Source organism: Pan paniscus, chromosome 11, assembly GCF_029289425.2.
Source record: "Pan paniscus chromosome 11, NHGRI_mPanPan1-v2.0_pri, whole genome shotgun sequence".
NCBI lineage: Eukaryota > Metazoa > Chordata > Mammalia > Primates > Hominidae > Pan > Pan paniscus.
The window spans coordinates 51,391,225-51,417,599 of record NC_073260.2 but is presented as its reverse complement, the minus strand read 5'-3'; the positions used below and the strand labels follow the sequence as shown (position 1 = coordinate 51,417,599).

Genomic DNA, 26,375 nt, shown 5'->3' with positions numbered 1-26,375 from the left:
AAAGGACTGAGTACACAAACAGACAATGGTCAGACTATATAAAAAAACAGAGCCCTGACCCACAGTCTGCAGCAAGCTGCCCAGGAAACCAATGTTTTATCTACAGGAACCAGCCCAGGCAGGCAGGCTGTCCATTACAGGTCAGACTTCTAGGAAGTCAGACTGCTATCTCTAGTGACAATCCAGGAAGCCAACCAATAACTCTCCTGTAACAGTTGGCCCCAAATGGCCAGGGCTTGATCGGTAACTGACAGCTTCCCATTTTTTGTTCCTGCTTCCAACTTAGGACCAACCAGAGAATGCCAAATATGCTTGTCACATTTGACCTCAACTCCTCCTCCCACCGTTGATTCCGTATAACCAGGAAAGGGGCCAACACACTTGCTAAATGGCCACACGTGCTTCTGGGAACTGGCTGAGCTTATGGCCTTGGCCAGTCTAGAGGCGCTAGAATGTGCTCCCTGGTCCTGCACACAGACACGGACTTGAAAAGGCCAAGCCCTTCCAGCACCTGAGTCATTCGCGCTGCAACCTCTGCAGCTGGGACGGGAGCCCAGGTGTTGACCACCTGACCCAGGCCACCCAGGGGCATCCAGCCTGGAGGGGAAGTCACCTCCTGGGAAGATCTTCTCTTTTGGTTTGATCTGAATTCAACAACAGCTTTCATGTTAAGAGCAACATCTGTAACTATGATGCTCCTCCAATGACGGAGCCTGGGTCCTGGGCACTGGGTGGTGCAGACGAAGCTGTGAGAGAGCTCAGTGCTTTTTCTGTGATACACAGAAGGGTGAACGCAAGTATCTCAGCGCTGTGCCTTTGAGAATTCGCCCTGCCTCTGCGAGCCTCAGCTTCCTCACATTTGAAGTTGCTACCACTCTGGTTTTATGTTGAGCTTGAGCAAGTGTGATTTGGGAGCCCCGGGAAAGGCTGTCCATTGTCAGTTATCACTGTCGTCTCTGCATCAGTGGCCATGGGGCAGGATGTGGGACTTCTGGGGGTGCAAGAGGTCACATGATCCTGGCACCCAGGGGGTGCTGGAGGGGCAAGGTGTGGGAAAGAAGCGTGTGTCGGGCAAAGGGCTTGGCAGCACATCCCAGAGCCGAGCACAGGGCCCGTACAAAATGAGGTTTGTGGGAACATGCTGTGAGCAGAGGAGCCGCAGAGGGCTCAGGGCCCTGGAGCTCTTCCATCTGCAAAATGGTGCAGAAGCAGCAGGAGATTGTCCTGGAGGGAGGGATCCTGCCCTTGGGACCCTGCCCCATGATGCTGGGAACATCTGTGAGAGAGTGTAGCAGGGAGTACCTGGTCAAGGCCAGGGCCGGCTCCTGGGCTTCTGTTGAGCGACGTCGGCCTCCCTGCCTGGCTTGCTGAGATCTGGATTTGCCTCTCGCCAGAATCCCCACTCATCTTCCACTTTGCCCAGGCACATGGGTCAGTTTGGGCTGCCGTAACAAAGTGCCACACGCTGGGGAACTTAGACAACAGAAATTTATTTTCTCACAGTTCTGGAGGCTGGATATCTAAGATCCAGGCATTGACAGGGTGGTTTCTCCTGAGGCTTCCCCTTGGCTTGCAGATTGCATCTTCTCCCTGGGTCCTCACATGGTCGCCTTCTGTGCTTGTCAGTGTCCTCATCTCCTCTTCTTGTAGGACACCAGTCATGATGAGTCAGGACCCACCCTAAGGGCCTCATTTTAACTTGATGACCTCTTTGAAGCCCCCATCTCCAAATACAGTCGCATCTGAAGTCCTGGAGGTTAGAACTTCCATGTCTGAATTTTGGGGGAGACGCGATTTGGCCCACGGCACCAGCAACCAGAGGCATTAGGAAGGAGACAGGTGTGAGGCAGGGCGTCAGACTCCATGGCACTGTGTCAGGCTCTCACAATCACACATTGTAGGTGGTCTTCATGCTTTAACATAAAGAAACTGAGGCGAAGGTAACGTAACTTATCCAGGCAGCGTAGTTGGCCAGCAGCGGCCAGCATATCTGAGACTTATTCTAAAGCCCAAGCTCCTCTGCTGGACTTCACAAAGAAGAGTGGGCGTTGGCGATCTGTGGGTTCCCAGATGCAGAGTCGTCAGTACTCAAAATACACCGTCAGGTATGTGTGGTGAAGTTCATAGCCTTCAAAGTTCCAGAATGCCCCTAAATATCTGTTGCTGACAGTCAATGACACAGATCAATTTATCTCATAGGATGGAAGGAAAGTTAAATTATTACCAGGGACCCTTCGATTAGTAATGATAGGTAATTGGCTGGGAGCAGTGGCTCACACCTGTAATCCCAGCACTCTGGGAGGCCGAGGTGGGTGGATCACTTGAGGTCAGGAGTTCGACACCAGCCTGGCCAACATGGTGAAAACTTCATCTCTACTAAAAATACAAAAATTAGATGTGGTGGTGAGCACATGTAATCCCAGTTACTCGGGAGGCTGAGGTGGGAGAATTGCTTGAACCCAGGAGGTGGAAGTTGCGGCCAGCCATTTGTACGACTGCACTCCAGCCTGGGTGACAGAGTGAGACTCTGTCTCAAAAACAACAAAAACAACAATATCAACAAAAAGAAATGATAAGTAATCGTGATATAAGCCATTCCCTTTAGTGACCAGGTGTCTTGTGACCATTCCACAGAAGCAGCTCAAGGTCAGAGGCCAGTCCCTGAAGCAGTGGTGCCCCAGGCTGGCTTTGACACTCAGAGCCCTTTCCAGGGTTTGTGGCCAGCATGGAGGAGGGACTCATCATGGTGCTTAGGCCAAATGTGGAACATTGTGACAATCTGCAGGCAAGCACAGTAGTGGAAAGATGCAGACAGCATGTATTTGGAAAAGGTTGCAGTATTTATCCAGGAAAACATTTATGATCTACAAAGAGATAAATATATGTCTTGGCAAGTCAAGTCTCAAAGGCCTACAAAGGGTCCTCAAAGACCTCTTCGTTCGTTGAGTGTTTTTTTGTTTTGTTTTGTTTTGATTTTCTATTTCCTTCCTTCCTTCCTTCTTTCCTTCCTTCCTTCCTTCTCTTTTCTTTTCCTTCCCTCCCTCCCTCCCTCCCTCGCTCGTTCCCTTCCTTCCTTCCTTCCTTCTCTCTTTCTTTCCTTCAATCTTTCTTCTTTCTTTTCTGAGACAGGGTCTCACTCTGTCTCCCAGTCTGGAGTGCAGTGATGTAATCGTGACTCGCTGCAGGCTTGGCCTCCTAGGCTCCAGCAATTCTCCTACCTCAGGCTCCTGAGTAGCTGGAACCACAGGCATGCACCACCATGCCCAGATAAATTTTTTATCTGCAAAGATGTGGCCTTGCTATGTTGTGCAGGCTAGTCTCGAACTCCTGGGCTCAAACTATATCCTCCCTTCTCAGCCTCCCGAAGTACTGGGATTACAGGAGTGAGCCACCATGCCTGACCTACCATGTACATTGTAGAATTAGTTTATTGAAATTGAAAAAAACCCACAAAACCTCAACATTTTATAGGTATTCTATAAACCTTCTAGATTATTTTGGGGGTGAACTGATATCTTTACAATGTTAAGTTATCCCTTCTATGGACATGGTCTATTTCTCCATTTACTCTTTTTCTTTTTTTTTTTTTTGGAGATGGAGTCTCACTCTGTCCTTCAGGCTGGAGTGCAGTGGTGCCATCTTGGCTCACTACAACCTCTGCCTCCCAGGTTCAAGTAATTCCCCTGCCTCAGCCTCCCGAGTAACTGGGACTACAATTGTGTGCCACCATGCCCAGCTAAGTTTTGTATTTTTAGTAGAGATGGGGTTTCACCATGTTGGCCAGGCTGGTCTCGCACTCCTGACCTCAAGTGATCCACCTGCCTTGGCCTCCCAAAGTGCTGGGATTACAGGCATGAGCCACCGTGCCTGGCTTAGCCTACTCACTCTTTTACGACCTTTTTAGACTTTCAAAATTGACTCCATTAATATCATGTGCTTTTTGGGATGAGTTAATTCCTACCTGCTTTATAATTTTATACACTTGTAAATTTGTGAAAAGGAACACTAGTGTTTTTTGTTTTTGTTTTTGTTTTGAGCTGGAATCTTACCCTGTCACCCAGGCTGGAGTGCAATGGTGCAATCTCAGCTCACTGTAACCTCCGCCTCCCGGGTTCAAGTGATTCTCCTGCCTCAGCCTCCCAAGTAGTTGGGAATACAGGCGTGTGCCACCACGCCTGCCTTTTTTTTGTGTGTGTGTGTCTTTATTAGAGATGGGTTTCACCATTTTGGCCGGGCTGGTCTCGAACTCCTGACCTCATGATCTGCCAGCCTCGACCTCCCAAAGTGCTGGGATTACAGGCATGAGCCACCGCGCCCGGCCCCACACTAGTGATTTTTATGAGTTAATATTATTCCTGGAAACCTTTATAAACTCTTGTAATTTTTTTTTTTTTTTTTGAGACAGGGTCTCACTCTGTTGCCCAGGCTAGAATGCAGTGGCACAATCATGCAGCCTCGACCTCTTGGGCTCAGGTGATCCTCCCACCTCACCCTCCCAGGTAGCTGGGACTACAGGTGTGCACCACCACGCCTGTCCAATTTTATGTAAAGATGGCGTTTCTTCATGTTGCCCAGGCTAGTCTCAAACTCCTGGGCTCAAGCGATTTGCCCACCTCAGCCTCCCAAAGTGCTGGGATTACAGGCATGAGCTGTGATTTGGCCTTACCTCTTCTAATAGTTTTAATAGATTACATGTTGTTCTGTTGAGATTTATATGTGAACTATCACATCATCTGCAAAGAATGACAGTTTTCTCTTTTTTTATTCCAATACTCATTTGGATGGCAATTTTAATTTCTTAATGTCTTGTAACATTGGGTAACACCCCCGGTACTATATTGAAAAATAGCGCTAACAACAGGCATAATTGTTTTGCTTCCAGTCTGAAGGAGAGTCATCTGAAATTTCTGAATTACATATTTTTTTTTGCTGTGTTTTTAAAAAATGTAATGTTTATCAAGGTGAGGACATTTCTTATTTTTTATATTCTGAGAGTGTATTAATTTAAATCATAAATGGGCATGGAGGAAACACATTAAGAGAAACACCTGCCACTCAGGAACCAGGGAATCTGACCTAGGAGAGAATCACAGGGGATTCCTGGGATGATGGCAAGGGAGGACCTGGAGGGGATGGGGTGGTAATGCGGTGCTGGTCTGTGGCACTGCTGACGGTGTAGGTTAGTGACATACTGATGGCGTGGCCTCGGCTGTATTTCCTCCGCCTGGCCTCACTTCAGTCTCAACTACTTTCAAAGCCTTATTTCTCTGGCCTTCCCATTGGCTTTAGTAGCTCCCCAATAGCCAGCCCTCCAATATCTTCAATAAATTTCCTTAGGATGGCCAGGAACATTTTCTATTAACTGCACCAAAAACTTAGGTAATACAGAAAGTGAGTTACAGAAAGTGAGTTACGGAAAGCAAACTGTTAAAAGAAATGTGGGTTGTGTGGGCTTAGCTGTCTGACCTAGTAGTCACAAAAGGTCATGAAAATCCACTTAGTATTTAGGGACACAATGCTGATATGGCATAGGACAGCTTGAGGAAAAACAAAAAGAAACCTAAAAGTCTTACATTCTGAAATTGAGGCACAAAGTGTAACCCAGGGTTCTTTTGAAATGATAAAGTTCAGTCCTGCAGGTTGCTGAATTGTAAAGTCCATTGAGTTTACAGAATCTTAATATCACTTAGGTGAAAGTTAGAGCACTGCTCAAAACTCTAAGAATTAGATTAGGGATCTAGAAGAGAAGCTGAAGCATCCAGACTACTCTCAACCCCGCCTCCCCTTGCCCCCAGGTCCTCCTTACTAGCCCACATCCTGCCCTCATAATATAACCAGAATGACTTTCCTGGCATAAAGACCCTGAAGGCCTCTTGCTCAAGCAAGTTCCATTGCATGGAGAAATGGCTCCTCACTCACCAGTCCTTGCATGTTACCCTGACGATCTCTGAATTATCTTTGATTAGACTCAGATCTTCACATGTCTAGGGAATCAACTGCAAAGTCAAATCCTGGAATAGGCCAGCCTGGGCAACAAAGTGAGACCCCTGCATCAAAAAAAAAAAAAATCATTACAATAGAAAACTCTTGATAGCTTCCCTCACCATTGGCAAAAAAGCCAAAAGCAATAGCAAATCCATGAGGGAAATTCAGAGGATGTTGGCTGTTAGTGACCAAAGATGCATGGATGTTGATTCCTGTCATAGTCCTATTTAACCTCCAATTTGACCAGCATGAAAAGTGGATGGATGGTAGATAATGACAGTGGATTATGACTCACCAATAATTACAGTTGCTTTTCCAGATGTGAGCTTTTTTTTTTTTTTTTTTTTAGACAGTCTCACTCTGTCACCCAGGCTGGAGTGAAATGGCACAATCTCGGCTCACTGCAACCTCCGCCTCCCAGGTTCAAGCAATTCTCCTGTCTCAGCCTCCCTAGTAGCTGAGATTACAGGCGTGTGCCATCACACCTGGCTAGTTTTTTGTATTTTAGTAAAGATGGGGTTTCACCATGTTGCCCAGGCTGGTCTCAAATTCCTGAGCTCAAGCAATCCACCCACCTTGGCTTCCCAAAGTGCTAGGATTACAGGCATGAGCCACCGCGCCCGGCCCCAGAAGTGAGCTTTGTAGTGGAGCAAATCGAAACACACTCAGGCATATAGAATGCAGCTACAGATAAGGAAATTATTTTTCTTAATCCCAAATTAACAGAAAACAACTGAGAGGGTTTTTTTGACCAAGAAGCACATCTTCCGTGTCTTGCCTCGAGGGTTTCAGTGGTCTGGCTCTCCGCAGCCATCTGCAGTGCACATTCCACAGGACACCATCTGAGACCTGCACCATCCCGCCCTTGAACATCCTTGCAAGTAAGGTTATATGACATAAATGAGAATGGTCCCACACTTTGAGAACAGTTTGGGTTTGGCTTACACACACACAAGTCTCTGCTATGCCCCGCCATGAATGGAGCTGTCAAGAATCTGGTGGATGAGATGATCCACATGACAAAATGAGTCAGCTGCTAACCCAGTACTTGCTTACTGGACTCATGGATAAGATGGCAAGGAAGGCACTGCCCACTGGGGGTGTTAGCCGTGATTAATTCTGCGACAAGTAGCAGAAGGATATACATGGATGTGGGGCAGCGGTGACTGTAGAGTACATTTTTGTGGCTACCTAGTAGAAACATTCATCCTGTGCTGGATAATTCCCTGATTTTGGGATAACTGGCCCTTTCCTCCCAGTATGGCACGGAGTGGGCCAGATGCCTGCTGTCCACACTCCCTGCACCAGGGCCTGTGGTGTGTCCTCCTGGGACTTGAATCTTGAGGGAGTGATGGAAAGATGGGGACGGTAACATTGTTCATTTGTGGTGGCAGCAGCCAGGCCAAGGGTCCAGGGCCTGTGTGCCCAGCGGTCTCCAACTGACCCCTGCAGTGTAAGCATGACTGCCTGGCCCCTTTTCCTTCCCTACTTCTTTTTTTTTTTTTTCTTGAGACAGAGTTTCGCTCTTGTTGCCCAGACTGGAGTGCAATGGCGTATCTCAGCTCACTGCAACCTCCGCTTCCTGGGTTCAAGTGATTCTCCTGCCTCAGCCTCCTGAGTAGCTGGAATTACAGGCATGCACCACCATGCTCAGCTAATTTTTGTATTTTCAGTAGAGACGGGGTTTCTCCATGTTGGTCAGGCTAGTCTCGAACACCCAACCTCAGGTGATCCATCTGCCTTGGCCTCCCAAAGTGCTGGAATGACAGGCATGAGCCACTGTGCCTGGCCCCTTCCCTACTCCTTAAACTGGGGAATGACTCACCCTAGGTGAAGGCAATAAGAGGATACATTCTCAATAAAGAATTTTAAAGGTTGCCCTGCAACCTTTCCACATTCTGTGAGCTACCATGTCTCTTTTAAAAAATATCTCTTTTGGTGGGGCGCGGTGGCTCATGCCTGTAATTCCAGCACTTTGGGAGGCATAGGTGGGTGGATCACTTGAGGTCAGGAGTTCAAGATCAGCCTGGCCAACATGGTGAAACCCCATCTCTACTAAAAATACAAAAATTAGCCAGGTGTGGTGGTGCATGCCTGTAATCCCAGCTACTCGAGGCTGAGGCAGGAGAATCTGTTGAACTTGGGAGGCAGAGATTATAGTGAGCTGAGATCGCGCCACTGCACTCCAGACTGGGCAACAGAGTGAGACTCTGTCTCAAAAAACAAAACAAAACAAAACCTCTCTTTATGATCAAGCCAACCAGTTGTTTTCTGAGGTATGCAAAAAAGAACCCTCTCTAACACATTCTCCAACCCAATACTGTGCATTTTTCTATCTTCAGAGTGATCATTTAGGTATGAATTTTTATGCAGAAACTTTTGTTTGATCTACATAAATTCCTTACATTTGACTTGTTTCATTTTCTTCTATTAAATTGCAGAAAATTAAATTTGACAGCTTTATTTAAAAATTGCATACATAATATCATCTGATTTTTGTGAAAATTTTTCTATTCTTCTGTCTGTGTTTAGGGATGCATTGAGTGTTGTTCGCTGGGTGCTACCTAATACTGTTGTTGGCTGATGGGAGTTAGGATGATAGTTTATGTTCTTTGTGTTTTTTTTCTGTTATCACCTATATTTTTTAAAATTAATAATCATCTATTATTTGAAATAAATAATAATGTTAAAAAAGCATATTCTTAAAATTTAATAATGTGAAAGAAAGTAGATTACAAAACTGCAGGCCGGGCACAGTGGCTCATACCTGTAATCTCAGCACTTTAGCAGGCCAAGGTGTGTGGATCACTTGAGGCCAGGAGTTCAAGACCAGCCTGGCCAACATGGTGAAACCCCATCTCTACTAGAAATACAAAAATTAGCTGGGTGTGGTAGTATGTGCCTGTAGTCCCAGCTACTCAGGAGGCCGAAGCAGGAGAATCACTTGAACCCTGGAGGCGGGGGTTGCAGTGAGCTGAGATCATGCCACTGCACTCCAGCCTGGGCGACAGAGCGAGACTCCATCTCAAACAGTCAAAACAAGACAAAACCCTGTATATTACGCTGTTGTGCAATTATATAAAGAAAAATGATTGGGAATAATTGCATTTAAATGTTTCTAGTTATTTCTGAGAATTGAGATTTTAGGTGAATTTCTTTATTCTTTTTTTCTTTTTGAGACTGGGTCTGGCTTTGTCACCCAGTCTGGAGTGCAGTGGCATAATCTTGGCTCATTGCAACCTCCACCCACCAAGCTCAAGTGATCCTCCCACCTCAGCTTCCCCAGTAGCTGGGACCACAGGTGTGCACCACCATGCCAGGCAATTTTTGTTTTCTTTTGTTTTGTTTTAGTAAAGGCAGGGTCTTGCCATGTTGCTCAGGCTGGTCTCGAACTTCTGACCTCAAATAATCCACCCACCTCGGCCTCCCAAAGTGCTGAGATTACAGGCATGAGCCACTGCACCTGGCCTATAGGTGATTTTTAAAATAGCTTTTATAAATTCTAAGTTTAAAAAAGTTAATGTATGTATTACTCCTTTGTATTAGGTCAGGGTTTTCCAGAGAAATGGAACCAATAGGATCTGTATATATATATAGAAAAAGATTTATTATTAAAAAAAATTGGTTCATACAATTGTGGAGGCTGAGAAGTCCCAAGATCTGCATCAGCAAAAGCTGGAGACCCAGGAGAGGTGGTGGTATCTATAGTCTAAATCCAAAGGCAGGAGGTGACTAATGCCCCAGCTGAAAGGCAGTCAGGCAGAGAGAGCACGTTCAACCTTCATCCACCCTTTTGTTTGACTGAGGCACTCAACAGATTGATTTGATGATCCCACATTGGGAAGGGGCAACTGTTTCCCTCTCTCCACCAATGCAAATGCTAATCTTATCTGAAAACACCCTCACAAGACACACCCAGAATAATGTTTAACCAAATATCTGGGTACCCCATGGCCCAGGCAAGTTGACAAATAAAATTAACCATCACACTCACTATAATGAAAAAAAAGTCACTGAAAACACACAGAGTGATCTTTCAAAAGAAGCATTTGGACAAGTTGAGCGGCTGTTTATTTGAAAATTTTTACCAAGTGTTGGGGGAGGGAACCTCACGTTGAGACCTTTCTCAAGACATCAGTAAATATTCTAGATAACCTCACATCTTTGTGTTTGTGGAGGGTATTCAGTATCAGAAGTGGTGAGGTAGAGAGTCCTGGGATCCAAGCAACCTCTATTTTGATTTTAATAGCTTCTGTTCTCGGAGTTCCCAGGGTCAGCCTGCTATGGCACTGGGTACTTTTTTAGATGTGTGGAGGGGGTATGACTCCTGTCTCCAGATGAAGAAACAAAAGGTCCAACACAAATAAAGACAGAAGATTTAAACCCAAGTTTGAGTCAGCATTTGAAAGGAAAATAAAGAATGGTTGCTGAGGTGGTTGAGAACTTGTTTCCTGGGTCTGAAGCTCCATCTCCTGTCTCTCTTGGATGCTGGACAAGAGCCGGTGGAATTTTTTCTTTCTAATCAGGGCATTTTTATTGCAACACACACATGTATAAAATTGCAGTGTATTTTATATATCCTTCAATGGGCTTGAAATATTAATTTCCCAGCTATTTAACATAAAATTGATCATAGGAGCTCAGAGATTGGAGAACAAGGAGTAATGAGTGAAACAGTGAATTATATACCCCAGGGCTGCTGTCTACCTCCACTTCCAGGGCAGGTGGAGAACAGTCACTGTGGCGGGGAAGTATGTCTTTGGCAAAATTCACACTGTCCCATGTCTCCTAAATAAAAATCATCTATTAAATCTTGCAACACAGCCGTTTGCTTTCAAACAGGGAGTCTTGGGGATTTCCCATACTTAGAATTAAATTAAAACAAACTATTCTATCCCGCCAGATGTTCTGCTTTTGTGTCTGGACTATGTGAAATTATGAGGAGAAGAAGCATTTCTGCCAAGTGCCAACACGTTTTAAACACTGAAGCAAGATAGGCTCTAATTTGCCTTAAGACTCAATATTTTTTATTCAGCAGGTAAGTTTTTAGATTCTTAGACTAATGACAAAGAACACATCCCAATTCTTAGCCTTCTTTTTACCACTGGCTACACTAATACAATTTTAAGCACATTTTAACATGTAGCTGGTAAGGTATCCTCCTAGTCCACACACCTGGGGTTTTAGCACATTTAATTTCTTCTACAACTTCCCTCCTAGACATGGCCCACTATCTTCCTCATGGCAAAACTTGTTTATGACAAATCTTTTATGACACTGAGTACCACTGCTTATGACACTCAGAATTCATGGTTTTGAGATTCAGAAGTCTTTTCTTCCAAACTATTATTTCTGCTGAGACCTTCAAAGTCCATTTTAAGACTCAAGGTACTATCTCCATAGATTTCTCCCACCCCCTCCTCTAGGGCAGTGTTCTGTGCGGGAAATGCATGAGGGGAAAAGAAAAGGCACAGACAATACTTTTAAGGGTAAACAGCCTTTATCCCAAGTATATCGCAATACACATATAATAAGCAAATGATATAATAAGAAAATTGCAATGGGAAGGGGAGACGGGAAAAGATATATATGTATATATATATTTACACTCACCAGACTATGGAGGATTCATCACCAGACCAGGAAGCAACAGCCTGGGCTCCAGAGTCGGCCACCAGTCCGTGCACAGATGAGGAGAGGTCTCATGGGGCTTTGGTGCGGTCTGGGACCCTAGCTCTTTTTGTAACAAGTTGTTTGGCATGAGGCCCAGTCATGAGGGCCCTTTGTGACTGGGCTCAAGGAACACAAAAAGGTCAACTTGTTTTTGTGATTGTCTGTTGTTTTTCAGTAAGTAACACATAGGAATAGTTTGAAATAGAGATTTCTCCGAAACAGGGCAGGATAAATGCCTCAAGGGACTCACACAACCTGTTCCCGGACTTGGTGACCATTGTTTGTGTCCACATTCAATTGAGTTCAAATTTAATATTTAACTTTTCCTCCACAGGCAGGAAGTGAGGATGTCAGCCAGGAAAAAAGGAATGACTGGATATGAAAAACATACTGGCCAATGTCAAACTAGACCAAAGCATTCTTTGAGTTTTGCCAACTTCATGAGTTTTGAGTTTTGACTTTACTAAAACTCATGAGAATGACTTTACTCAATTTCAGTACTAGCCAAGGACTCCAGGTATCAGAGGTGAGAGAAATGAAATATGAAGTGAGACTATATGTAATATAAACAGAAAATTCTTTTTTTTTTTCTTTTGAGATGGAATCTCGCTTGTTGCCCAGGATGGAGTGCAGTGGTGCCATCTTGGCTCACTACAACCTCTGTCTCCCGGGTTCAAGTGATTCTTCTGCCTCAGCCTCCTGAGTAGCTGGGACTACAGATGCCTGCCACCATGCCCAGCTAATTTTTGTATTTTTAGTAGAGATGGGGTTTCACCACGTTGGCCAGGCAGGTCTTGAACTCCTGACCTCGTGATCCACCTGCCTTGGCCTCCCAAAGTGCTGGGATTACAGGCATGAGCCACCGCGCCCAGCAGAAAATTCTTTAGTTCAGCATCAAAGCAGGAATTATTACAGCATTTATGGATATTTAATTTTATTTGATACACTTGGATGCAACTTTACTCATTACCATTTTTAAACCCATGTTTAAAAGTTTTAAAATTTGGGTAGAGGCAGAAAGAGGAGGTTGAGTTGGAGATGCTGGGGTAGTCAGCAGCTCAGTCATCGGTGCTTGTGGGCTTTTTTTGATCCGGGCCTTGACTCTCTCTGGAATGGGAGGCTTCGACGTCAAGAGGGAGCTGCTGCCACCCGTAGTTCTGAGCTTGAAGTTGCTAGGACTTCTTTCAAACTTGTATGCTGAAGAGACTCAGATGTTGGCCTCAGCTCCTAGGCTGAATTCAGCAGATCGGCCCATGAAAAACCCTATATTGAGACAAAGCAAAGGATCTGTCAGAAAGCAACACCTGTTGTCCTGGGCTTGACACCAAGGAAGAGGACAGGTAGTGGAAATCCTGCAATCTGAAAAGCAGACAGAAAGGTGACAAAGCAGCTGAAGATAGGTGGTGGAGAGAGGAATAACAACCCAGCTCCTCCATCTAGAAAGGAGAGTAAGAACTACCAGTAGCTTAATAGAAGACCAAGGATCAGAATTCCCCGATGAAGACTGTTTGTAAGAAGAAAGAGGACAGGGTTATAACTCATCAGCAACTGCCTGGCAAGCCATGCAAGATAAGGGGACTAACAAAACTTTTCCAAATAATCAAATTGGAGCTCTAGTTTATCAAGTCCCAGCTTACTCTAAGATCTAAAGTTATGGCCGGGTGCAGTGGCTCACAACTGTAATCCCAGCACTTTGGGAGGCTGAAGCGGGTGGATCACCTGAGGTCAGGAGTTCAAGACCAGCCTGGCCAACATGGTGAAACCTTGTCTCTACTAAAAGTACAAAAAAATTAGCTGGGCATGGTCGTGGGCAACTGTAATCCCAGCTACTCGGAAGGCTGAGGCAGGAGAATCGCTTGAACCCGGGAGGCAGAGGTTGCAGTGAGCCAAGATCACACCATTGCACTCCAGCCTGGGCAACAAGAATGAAACTCTACCTCAAAAAAAAAAAAAAAAAAAAAAAAAACTTAAAATCTGAAGCTAACCAGAATGATGCCAGAGCCAAATGCAGTGAGCTGCCATCACCAAGTATTCTTCCCTCACCACCAAACCACTGGGTTCCTGATATGGTTTGGATCTGTGTCCCCGCCCAAATATCATGTAGAATTGTAAACACCAATGTTGGAGGTGGGACCTGCTGGGAGGTGATTGGATCATGGGGGCGGATTTCCTTCTTGGTGCTGTTCTTGTGATAGCGAGTGAGTTCTCATGAGATATGGTTGTTTAAAAGTGTGTGGCATCTCCTCGCCTTTCTCCTGCTCCTGTCATGTGAAGTGCTTGCTCTCCCTTTGCCTTCCAACATGATTGTAAGTTCCCTCCCCAGAGGCCTTCCCAGAAGCTGATGCCACCATGCTTCCCATACAGCCTGTGGAACTGTGAGCCAATTAAACCTCTTTTCTTTATAAATTACCCAGTCTCAGGTATTTCTTTATGGCAATACAAAAATGGACTAATATACTTCCTATTGCCTTTACTCCTTTAGATAAGAAAATAAAGACATTTGAACGTAAAATCTAAAGTGCAGATATAGGCCAGGCGCAGTGGCTCATGCCTGTAATCCCAGCACTTTGAGAGGTCGAGGCAGGTGGATCATTTAAGGTCAGGAGTTCAAGACCAGCCTGGCCAACATGGTGAAACCCCATTTCTCTACTAAAAATACAAAAATTAGCCAGGTGTAGTGGCACATGCCTGTAATCCCAGCTACTCGGGAGGCTGAGGCATAAGAATTGCTTAAATTCAGGAGGCGGATGTTGCGGTGAGCCAAGATCATGCCATTGCACTCCAGCCTGGGCAACAAAAGCGAAATTCCATCTCAGAGTGAGACCCTGTCTCAAAAAAACAAAAAGTGCAGATATAAAATAAGATAAAGTACTTATGTTTAAATTTAATTATGTTTACAGATAGTTGTCAATTGGTCTGAAACAAATTCACCAGGGAATTAATCTATTTGCATAGAACTGCTAATTAATGTAAAAAATATGCCCGGGTGTGGTGGCTCATGCCTGTAATCCCAGCACTTTGGGAGGCCGAGGGAGGCAGATCACTTGAGGTCAGGAGTTTGAGACCACCCTGGCCAGCATGGTGAAACCCCGTCTCTACTAATAACACAAAAATTAGCTGGGCATGGTGGCATGTACCTGTAATCCTAGCCACTTGGGAGGCTGAGGCAGGAGAATCACTTGAACCTAGGAGGTGGACGTTCCAGTGAGCTGAGATCACGCCACTTCACTCCAGCCTGGATGGTAGAGCAAGACTTCGTCTCAAAAAACAAACAAACTATATATATATATAAAAAAAAATTATATATATATATATATGTGTACACACACACATAATTAGACTTCATCTCATCTGCTTTATGTGTTGCTTTATGTGTTGGGTGCACTGTGATGTAATGGTAGCATCAGTACAACTTTAACTAAATTAATAATTGTACTTGATATTAAATGTTCTCAACTGAGTAACTTTTAAGTGAAACCATTCATGTTTAGACCTAGGGAGTGGTAAAAGAACCAACTTTTTCTATTGTTGGGTTGAGGAAAATAGTAATATAAGATTATCAATCATGGACAGTAAATTGCTGAAAGTTGCTGAATCAGATTATAAGCATCTAGCTAAGAATATAAAGATTGAGAAGTAGGTAAACATCTAAATGTTTAGTATACTAGAAATACCCAAGACGGTAATATGCCAACAACTTGATGTACTGTAAAATAAAAAGATGAAGTTTTCCTAATAGTTGCATTTTAGTAAACTGTACAGTGATGAAGGTGGAACGGGCACTTGGGGCTCATTAGAATGAGGCACAGTATACCCCAATAGCTCTCTTTCTTAAATGCAGTGGATAGGTGTCTGCCAACAAATACACCAAAACCATTTTTATAGAAACATTATTTAATAGTGACTCAACAGCTTTCAAAATACACTTTTATATTATAGCACTGCACAAGCTATTCTTTTTTTTTTTTTTTTCAGACAGAGTCTTGCTCTGTCCACCAAGCTGGAGTGCAGTGGTGCCATCTCAGCTCACTGCAACTTCCGCCTCCCGGGTTCAAGCAATTCTCATGCCTCAGCCTCCCAAGTAGCTGGGTTAACAGGCATGGGCCACCAAACTTGTCTAATTTTTGTATTTTTAGTAGAGATGGGGTTTTGCCATGTTGGCCAGGCTGGTCTCAAACTCCTGAGCTCAGGTGATCCGCCTCCCTCAGCCTCCAAAAATGCTGGGCTTACAGGTGTGAGCCACCATGCCCCGCCTGCACAAGCTATTCTTATGGTGATTTGGCCTTATTGTTTCTGCAAAGCTTGCTTTGGGGAGAGGATACTTACTTTGGGGAGTTGTATAATGTGAAAATTTTAAGTAACTAGGGAAGAAAGAGCCATATAAATACATGTAATAAACTTGTAGCATATGTAAAGTTTTCTTGGTCTTTATCCTACAAGAATGGGATATTTTAGTATGAATTTGCTGAATATAAGAGCGTGGACTTGTTTTTTATACTATGGCCTACTTTTAAAGGTCCAAAACAAATTTTTAAAAAGTTTGCCCTTGTGCTAAAGTGCCAGTGTCTGTATATTATACTTGATTTGGTTGTAAACTATATTTCCAAGTAAACCCTAGTGTAATAAGTTTTAGAGGTAAAAAGGCTTCAGCTGCTAAAACACTATTTGTAGGAGATGTGAAATGTAGTATAGGACAATTTTTTTTCCTTCTCTAAGCCCAAAGATGTACTACTAACGGGTCCCTCCAACCTTAAAGGTTCCCTTTGGCTTTCACCAAGTCTTACAACCTATGATACAAAGATAGTTTAGAGTATGGTGCCAGCAGTGTTTGTTTTTCATTTGGTCAAGAATAAGCGCAACCCAGGGCACCACTTACGCAAAAGATGTAAACTCCTGCATAATACCTTGATAGGATGTTTCAACAACCTTAAGGGTAAATGCTATATATAAATTAACCCAATAGCAGGTTAAAAGAAAAAAGTATGTGGGTAAATCTGAAAATTCTGATTGTAACAAAAAGCTGGTTCTTTGAAACAATAAAATTCATAGATCATTAGTGAGATTAACCAAGAAAAGAAGAGAGAAGATCCAAATAAGCTCAATTAGAAATGAAACAGAAGGTATTACAACTGATATCACAGAAATACGAAAGATTTAAAGGCTATCTTGAACACCTGTATATGCAGAAACTAGAAAACCTAGAGGAAATGGATAAACTCCTGGAAATGTACAACCCTCCTAGATTAAATAAAGAAGAAATAGAAACCCGGAAGAGACCAATAACAAGCAGTGAGATTGAAGCAGTAATTTAAAAAAATTGCCAACAAAAAAAAAAGTCCAGGACCAGATGGATTCACAGATAAATTCTAGCAGACATTCAAAGAATTGGTACCAATCCTACTGAAACTATTTCCAAAGATAGAGACAGAGGAACTCCTCCCCAAATCATTCTATGGAGCCACTATCACCCTACTACCAAAACCAGGAAAGGACATAAGAAAAAAGAAAACTACAGACCAATATCCCTGATGAATATAGATGCAAAAATCTTCAACAAAATACTAGCTAACTGAATCCAGCAGCATATCAAAAAGATAATACATCTTTTTGATCAAGTGGGTTTCTTCCCAGTGATAGAGGGATGGTTTAACATATGCAAGTCAATAAATGTGATACATCATATAAACAGAATTAAAAATAAAAACCATATGGTCATCTCAATAGATGCAGAAAAAGCATTTGATAAAATCCAGCATCCCTTTATAATAAAAACCTGCAGCAAAATAGGCATAGAAGGGACTTACCTGAAAGTAGTAAAAGCCATATATGACAAACCCATGTGCAACATCATACTGAATGGGGGAAAGTCGAAAGCATTCCTCTGGAGAACTGGAACAAGACAAGAATGCCCTCTCTCACCACTTCTATTCAACATAGTACTGTAAATCCTGGCCAGAGCAATCAGAGAAAAGAAAGAAATGAAAGGCATCCAAATTGGAAAAGAGGAAGTAAAACTCTTGCTATTTGCCAATGATGAATGTATACTTAGAAAACCCTAAAGACTCATCCCAAAAGCCCCTAGATCTAAAAAACAAATTCAATAAAGTCTCAGGATACAGAACCCATGTATACAAATCAGTAGTACTGCTATATACCAACAATGACCAAGCTGAAAATCAAATCAGATTAAGAACTCAATCCATTTTACAACAGCTGCAAAAATAAAATACTTAGGAATATACTTAACCAAGGAGGAGAAAGATCTCTACAAGGAATACTACAAAACACTGCTGAAAGAAATCATAGATGACAGAAACAAATGGAAACACATCTGCTCACGGATGGGAAAAATCAATATTGTGAAATGACCATACTGCCCAAAGCAATCTACAGATTCAATTCAATTCCCACCAAAATATTATCATCATTCTTCTAGAAAAAGAAAAAGATATCATGATCATCTAGAAAAAACAATCCTAAAATTCATATGGAACGAAAAAAGAGCCTGCATAGTCAAAGCAATACTAAGTGAGAAGAACAAATTTGGAGGCACCACATTACCTGACTTCAAATCATACTACAAGGTTATAGTTACCAAAACAGCACGGTTCTGGTATAAAAATAGGCATGTAGGCCAGGCGCAGTGGCTCACGCCTGTAATCCCAGCACTTTGGGAGGCCGAGGTGGGCAGATCACAAGGTCAGGAAATCAAGACCATCCTGGCTAACACGGTGAAACCCCATCTCTACCAAAAATACAAAAAATTAGCCGGGTGTGGTGGCAGGTGCCTGTAATCCCAGCTACTGGGGAGGCTGAGGCAGGAGAATCGCTTAAACCCAGGAGGCAGAGGTTGCAGTGAGCCGGGATTGCACCATTGCATTCCAGCCTGGGAGACAGAGCGAGACTCTGTCTAAAAAAAAAAAGAAAAATAGGCATGTAGACCAATGGAACAGAATATAGAACCCAGAAATAAAGCCAAATACTTACAGCCAATTGATATTTGACAAAACATACAAAAACATAAATTGAGGAAAGGACACTCTATTCAATAAATGGTGCTGGGAAAACTGGCAAGCCACATGTAGAAGAATGAAACTGGATCCTCATCTCTCACATTATACAAAAATCAATTCAAGATGGCCAAACACTTTGTATTAGTCTATTCTCACATTGCTATAAAAAAATACCGGAAACTGGGTAATTTATAAAGAGAAGAGGTTTACTTGGCTCATGGTTCCACAGGCTTTAGAGGAAGCGTGATGCTGGCATCTGCTCGGCTTCTGAGGAGGCCTTAGGAAACTTTCAGTCATGGCAGAAGGCGAAGGGGAAGCAGGCACAGGCATGTCTTACATGGCTGGAGCAGAAAGAAGAGAGAGTGAGATGGTGGGGAGGTGTCACACACTTCTAAACAATCAGATCTCCTGAGAACTATTATCATGAGAACAGCACCAAGAGGATGGTGCTAACCCATTCATGAGAATGCCACCCACATGACTCAGTCACCCTTCATCAGGCTCCACCTCCAACACTGGGGATTACAATTCAACATGAGATTTGGTGCAGACCCGGACACAGATCTAAACAACATCAAACTTAAATCTAAGACCTGAAACTATAAAAATTCTAGAAGATAACATCAGAAAAACTCTTGTGGACATTGGCTCAGGCAAAGAATTCATGACTAAGACCCCAAAAGCAAATTCAACAAAAACAAAGATTAATGGGACCTAATTAAACTAAGAAGCTCTGCATAGCAAAAGAAATAATGAGCAGAGTAAACAGACAACCCACAGAGTGGGAGAAAATACTTGCAAACTGCATCCAACAAAGGTCTAGTATCCAGAATCTACAAGGAACTCAAACAAATCTGCAAGAAAATAATAATAATAATAATAATAATAATCCCATCCAAAAGTGGGCAAAGGACATGAATAAACATTTCTTGAAAGAAAATATACAAATGGCCAACAAACATGAAAAAATGCTTAACATCACAGATCATCAGGGAAAAGCAAATGAAAACCACAGTGAGATGAAACCTTACTCCTGAAAGAATGGCCATAATTAAAAAGGCAAAAAACAACAAATGTTGGCATGGATGTGGTGAAAAGGGACCACTTTTACATTGCTGGTGGGAATGCAAATTAGTACAACCACTATGGAAAACAGTGTGGCGATTCCTTAAAGAACTAAATGTAGAACTACCATTTGATTTGGCAATCCCACTACTGGGTACCTACCCAAAGGAAAACAAGTCATTATATGAAAAAGAAACATACACATGCAGTACAATTCACAATCGCAAAGACAAAGAACCAACCTAAGTGCCCATCAACCAATGAATGGATAAAGAAAACGTGGTACATACACACCACAGAATACTACTCAGCCCTAAAAAGGAATGAAATAACGTCTTTTGCAGCCACTTGGATGGAGCTGAAGGCCATTGTTCTAAGTGAAGTAACTCAGGAATGGAAAACCAAATATTGTATGTTTTCACTTATAAGTAGGAGCTAAACTATGAGGATGCAAAGGCACAGAATGATATAATGGACTTTTGACTCAGTGGCGAAGGTTGGGAGGGGGTGAGGGATAAAAGACTACATATTGGGTACAGTGTACGCTGCTCGGGTGACGGGTGCACCAACATCTCAGAAACCACCACTAAAGAACTTCTTCACGTAACCAAAACCACCTATACCCCCAAAACCATCGAAATTAAAAAAAAATTTAAATTCTGATTGTTAATGCCCTATTTTCTCATTTGGCACATTTTTTGATGTTTATAAGCAGACAGCTAAGTTGTATTTCTCCAAATAAATTCAGATGAAATAATACTGCCCAAGTTAAATACTGATATCCTAAAGACAAGTTTACATAGTACTTAATGTACGTAATATAAATTTGAAGCATAAAATTAGAAAAATAAAATTTTCTCCCCTCCTTTCAAAAAAGTTTTAAAATTTAATTGTACCAAGACCTTTAGCAGCAGATTCAGTAATAAAAGTCATGAAGATTTAGGAAGATATTTGAAATATTGAAATGTAATTTAATCTGTATTAACTAGTTTCCTAAATATAAAAGCATCTCAGATAATCAAATTTTAATATTTATTCAAGAAAAGAAAGACTATGTCACTGATCACTGTAAATATGTGAGGATTTTTTGTAGTTTTACCTTGAGGCTAGTTTTCTTTTGATTTTACAGGTCTCTTAAAACATACATACACACATACACGTGGACACACATGGACACAGACAAGCACACACAAACACTTGCACATTTGCACACACTTGCACATTCATGTGACGTGCACACATACGGACATGCGCAGACATGCATGTGTGTGCACATGCCGGGCAGTGTGAAGGTGATAGATTATTTCAACAACTCTTCTATCAAGACAATACCAACTGTTATGCCAATCCAGGAATTCATGGGACAATTTTTAAAGGCAAAATTTAGGCTGGCATGTGGCTCATGCCTGTGGTCCCAACACTTTAGGAGCTGAAGTGGGAGGACTGCTTGAGGCCAGGAGTTTGAGACCAGCCTGGGCAACACAGCACGACCTCTTCTCTATAAAAAAATCAGCTGGGTGTGCTGGCACCCACCTGTAGTCACAGTTACTCAGGAGGCTGAGACGTGAGGATCGCTTGAGCCCAGGAGTTAGAGAGGCTGTAGTGTGCTATGATCACACCATTCCACTCCAGCCTGGGTGACAGAGAGAGATCCTATCCCCCCAAAAACTTTTTTTTAACAATAAGCATTTTTAGATTTTTGGGGAGTTCCTTTCAAAATTCAGAATTTTAAGTAATAATACACTTACCGAGCTTCTGTATTTATCAACCTCGATTTCTTTTGCAGTGGCTTTCCATTATAAAAGAGGAAGGTTTCGCTGATTAAGGCTACTTGTCTTCTTCCTCCTACTTTGCTGTGCTTATATTATTATACTTAGTTTTCCTATAGGTTAACTAGATTTAAGCAATATGCTTGAACTTGAATTTCTTGTTCTGTAAACTTAGACTGTATTAACTGCCACACCACGATGTGAATGAGGGTCTTAGCCCCCCTACCCTACCCTCTTTCCCCCCGCTTCTGTATCTTATCTTCTTCCAGTTAGACACGTATTTATTTTTTTACTGATAGACTTTTTTTTCATTTTTAACAGCTGGTATTTTTAACATGCTACATATTTCACCCATTGTCAGTAAATCTGTAGAGTTGTGTAACCATCACTGCAATATAGTTTTAGAATATTTCCATCAGTTCAGTATACTTTTATTTCTCTATTGCCAAAGTAAATATCATTTAATCCAGTCCTCTAACCATATTTGAGTTTTCTGGGTTTCATCTATAAATTGATTGAATACGTAACACCGGAGTCCTATTAATACATTGTCTTGAAACATGTCCAGGGTAAAACTAAAGGCACAGAATTAATCAGAAAGCATTCCATTGAACGTACCAATCAATAGAGTGAAATTAGACTTCAACAGCTGCAGCCTGTTACCGCCTAAGGATAGGTTGTATGAGGACTCACGAGGACCTGTTGTTGAGGTTAGGACGAAATGTTTGGCTAAATTCCCTTGAGAACACCACGCTGTCCTGGGATAGAAAGCCAGGCTCTGCTCATTGCCCACTCCCCGCCTTCCCTCCCACCTCCCGCCCTTCTGGTCCCATTAATTGCTCTTTTTGGCAGGGTCGAGTGGTGTCAAAGCAGACGTCTGCTCGGTGTGGCCGTATTTTTGTGAGCGGAGCTGCTTTTGTGAGCGCTGCCTCCCTGCAGCATCTCTGCATTCACGCGTGGAGTCGCCGAGAAGCTGCCCGGCAGCTCCAGCAGCCTCCACGCCTAGAGGGCTGCGCGTCCGGGATCGCAGCGCCTTAGCGTCTCCTTCCCGCCTCCCTCCGCCCTCCCGCCAGCGAGCGCGTGGCGCCCCGGAGGTGCAGGGTTGACCAGGGTGCACCCCTCTACTCCTAAGCCAACCTAGGCAGGGGCCTTCCAGTTTCTGCTGCAGCATTTCCAGCCCCTCGAGCCCCTGCAGCTCCTGAGGGTAGCTCAGCAGCCAGCCCAGCGCACCCTCTTCCGGGGCTAGCGCGCACTCCCTCGGCTCTGCTTGCCGTCCCTCGGTGTCCTTCTGCCCCTGGCAGAAGCTCTCACACCACCCTCCCTTCATTTCCCCTGCCGGGCGGGGCTCGCTATTCAGCTCCCTGTGCTCAGTCTGACCCCTCAGCCTGCTGTACCCGCAGGCTCTGCGGAATGAGCCCGGGCCCCAGCCCTTGCCCTCCCGCCCGTCACCACGTCCCTCCTCCCGCCTGGAGTTTCCAGGGCCCTGCCGCGGGCCCCTGCATCTCCCGCCAGGCCGTCTCTCTCTGCCTCCGTCTCCTGCAGCCCAGCTCCGCCTCATTCTCCATTCCTCGCCCAGAAACCTGTACATTCTGTCCGCGGTCGCCGCCTGCGGTTCCTCCACGTCACGCAGGCAGACGCCAGGCTCCGCCAGCTCACAGAACTGCTCTTGCCGAATCCCGAAGGCCTCCACCTGGTTGACCTTGGCAGCCAGCCCGGCCCTCCTTGGCAGTCAGCCCGGCTCTCCTCGGTCCTGACTTTGGGGCCGCTGCCTCCCGCCAGCTCTGTCTTGGCCTGGTTTCAGGGCCCGCACCGCCTTTGCCGGTACAGCCTCATGGCCCGACCCCTGGCCTCCAGACCCCAGGATCTCCCCCTACACACCGGCCCCTGCCCAGGCCACCCGTGTCAGCTCGGGGCACCTCTATCCTTGCACTTGTTCAGACCTCCAGTGACCTCTGAGTTTTCTCTCCCCCAGTTTTCACATCCCGCCCTCCAGCGTCCTCCTTTCTCAAGATGGATCTAGATTCCAACCCCCTCTCATCCCCCACGGTGCTACCTGCCAGTTCTCTCTGCCTCTAGGGTGTCCTTGCTTCCCCTCCTGGGCCTGGCTGGGATCCTTGTAATGTGGTGTGTGTGCTCCCGACGGCTGGCTTCCATCTAGGAAAAGGCCAACATCAGGAAGCTGCCTAGGAGGCCGCCTGGCCCACGACCTTTCTAACCCATGTCCACCTACTCCCACCCTCCACCCGGTGATCATGGCCTCCCCTCCCCCCACCCTTCAAACCTGCCTCCAGGTCCTCCCCAGGGCCTTTGCACCAGTTGGTCCCTGTCTTAGCTCAGGGTGCCGTAACAGAATCCAGACGGGGCAACTTAAACAACAGAAACGCATTTCTCACAGCTCTGGAGGCTGGAAGTCCAACATCAAGGTGCCTGTAGATTCCATGGCTGGTGAGGCTTCTCTCCTTGGCTTGCAGACAGTCTCCTTCTGGCTGTGTCCTCTCATGGGAGAGGGGAGAGGGGAGAGGGGAGGGGGAGAGGGAGAGAGAGGGAGTGGGGGAGGGGAGATATCCCTAGCACTTCTTCCTGTTCCTATAAGGACACAGTTCTGTTGGATCAGAGCCCACCCTATGACCTCACTTAACCTTTATTACCTCCTTATAGGTTCTGCCTCCAAATGCAGTCACACTACGGGTTAGAGCTTCAACATACAAATTTTGCGAGGACACAGTTTAGTCCATAACTTTCCCTCTGCCCAGGTGGCTCTCCCTTAAATATCTGCAAGGCTGACCTGTTCACCCCTTGAACTAGGCCGTCTGTCGCTGGAGTCCTCTTTACTACAACTGCCTGGAGTTGGGGAAGTAGCCATCATGTAGGAAAAATTAGCCTGTGATTGTTGGTGGATGCTGGGTAGTATAAAACAGAGGTAAAACGAACAACAACAGACTAAAAAGCCCAGATGGCCACAAGTTCAGTTGCCATTTTTAGCAAGAGATGGACATTGGTGCAGCCACCCGACACCACATTTCCAAGGATGCTGCATTCCCAAGTGAGCTGCCAGACCAAAATACAGACGGTGCTGATGTAAACATCCGTGATGAAGCAGTGAGCAGATACACGTGGCGAGAAGGAGGAAGGTTAAGGAGCTTTGAGAGGAAGACTTCTGTAGGCAGCCGTGTGCTGTGAGCCCCTCCTCCTGCCTTGTCAAGGGCTTGGGTAGGGGGAGCTTGTCTTCTTGCCTCAGGCTGGGTGAAGTTCAGCTCAACTGAACCTCTGGAGTTTGGGGGATGCAATGGCTGGGGGATAACTCCTGCCCAGGGAAACACAGAGGGCAAAACAGATGGGCTGGCAAGCTGCTCCTTGGTGGGAAGGTGTGTGGGGAGGTGTTTCTAGGCACCAGTATGAGCCAGCTTACTTCTGGATCCATGTGAATGACATTTCTTTTTTCCCTTTGCTTCATCCCTCCACGTGCTCCAACCTGGGGGACCATGGAGCACTGCTGGCAGGTGAGCAGAGAAGGAACCAGGAAAGAGAAAAGGACCACATGAGGCCTTTCCAAAATCACTGTTTTGGAGAATGATTTATGTACAAGTTGCACCTATTTTAAGTGTGCAATTGCTAAGTTTTGATGAATATGCACCACCAGAGAGGAAATTCAGAATGTTTTCATTGCCCCAGAAAGCTCTCTGGTCCTCTGCAGTCATATAGGACGCCCACAGGCCACCACATGCTGTTACTAAGGTGTGCAAAATGCCATTGCCTCCCTCTAATTTCAGTGTGCTTTCTTTGTTTTACTTTATCCAGGTCAAAAAAACCTTGAGGCTGGAGGTGAGCAACTTTCAATTAGACCTGAGCCTTCCTACCTTATTTTCGTTACCTGAGGCCCCATGGACCTTCTTGGGACTTGTGTATTATCTGCAGGAAGGGGACATATTGCGTTAGTTATCGTGTGTCCCACAGCCTGGCCCTGAACTTGGTGTTTAGGGGGGAAACTCAAACTAAGGTACAGACAAAACACCTCGACAGGCAGAGAAGGACGCAATATCCAAGTTGTCAGGGAGAAGAGAGGGTTGGTTTGTAAAGGACTAGTCTATACACCTTAGAAAGTGACCCCAGCAAATGTGAGAAAAACATTGTAGAGTCACTGTTTTTAAGAGCTGCAAAACCAGCCGGGCACGTTGGTTCACGCCTATAGTCCCAGCACTTTGGGAGGCCAAGGCGGGCGGATCACGAGGTTAGGAGTTTGAGACCAGCCTGACCAACATGGAGAAACCCCATCTCTACTAAAAATACAAAATTAGCCAGGCATGGTGGCACATGCCTGTAATCCCAACTACTCAGGAGGCTGAGGCGGGAGAATCGCTTGAATCCAGGAGGCAGAGGTTGTGGTGAACCAAGATTGTGCCATTGCACTCCAGCCTGGGCAACAAGAGCGAAACTCCGTCCCCAGAACAAAACAAAACAAACAAACAAACAAAAGAGCTGCAAAACCTTGACAGTCAATTTTGTCTCTCCAGTGGAGACTAGTGACTTATTTATTTAATACACTAAACAATAAATAATTATGGAGAATCTGCTTCATGTTGGGTGCTGTTTTAAACATATGTGATCAAGCGGCGAGCAGATACACCTGGTGCCTGCCTTTATGAAGCTCGTAATCTGATGAGGTTATTGATAGTAAACAAATTTCCATGGATATCCGTCAGTTTCCCCTCACATTCAGTGGCTTAAATCCACCACCGTTTTATTGTTGTACATGATTCTGTGTGTCATCTGGGCTGGAAGGGCCTTCCAGGCTGGGTCAGCTTGCGTGGTCTCTGCTCAGCTCTCTCCTCTGTCCCTGGTCAGTTAAGGGGTGGGCTGGCGCTGGCTGTTG

General features: G+C 44.6%; 1 protein-coding gene and 1 long non-coding RNA gene across 7 annotated transcripts in view; one reads left to right on the top strand and one right to left on the bottom strand.

The window, feature by feature from the left end:
- CDK20 (cyclin dependent kinase 20) overlaps positions 1-14,067 on the top strand; it is a 36,782-nt gene extending 22,715 nt beyond the window's left edge. The window contains exons 8-9 of the transcript XR_004673352.3: positions 10,889-11,023; positions 11,993-14,067. The gene's annotated coding sequence lies outside the window, so the exon portion shown is untranslated. The remainder of the gene's footprint in view (positions 1-10,888; positions 11,024-11,992) is intronic.
- Positions 12,576-23,975, bottom strand: LOC129393068 (uncharacterized). 6 transcript variants are annotated; one of them, XR_008619685.3, is made up of 6 exons: positions 23,092-23,827; positions 22,124-22,204; positions 18,882-19,012; positions 17,463-17,606; positions 14,796-14,893; positions 12,576-12,921 (listed from the first exon to the last, which is right to left on the bottom strand). It is a non-coding gene; the product is annotated as an uncharacterized LOC129393068 (long non-coding RNA). The 6 variants fall into 6 exon arrangements; XR_008619689.2 differs by lacking the exons at positions 14,796-14,893; positions 23,092-23,827 and adding an exon at positions 23,899-23,975; XR_010109031.1 differs by lacking the exons at positions 14,796-14,893; positions 23,092-23,827 and adding an exon at positions 22,643-22,917 and having other exon boundaries at positions 22,124-22,263.
- Between the last annotated feature and the right edge of the window lie 2,400 nt (positions 23,976-26,375).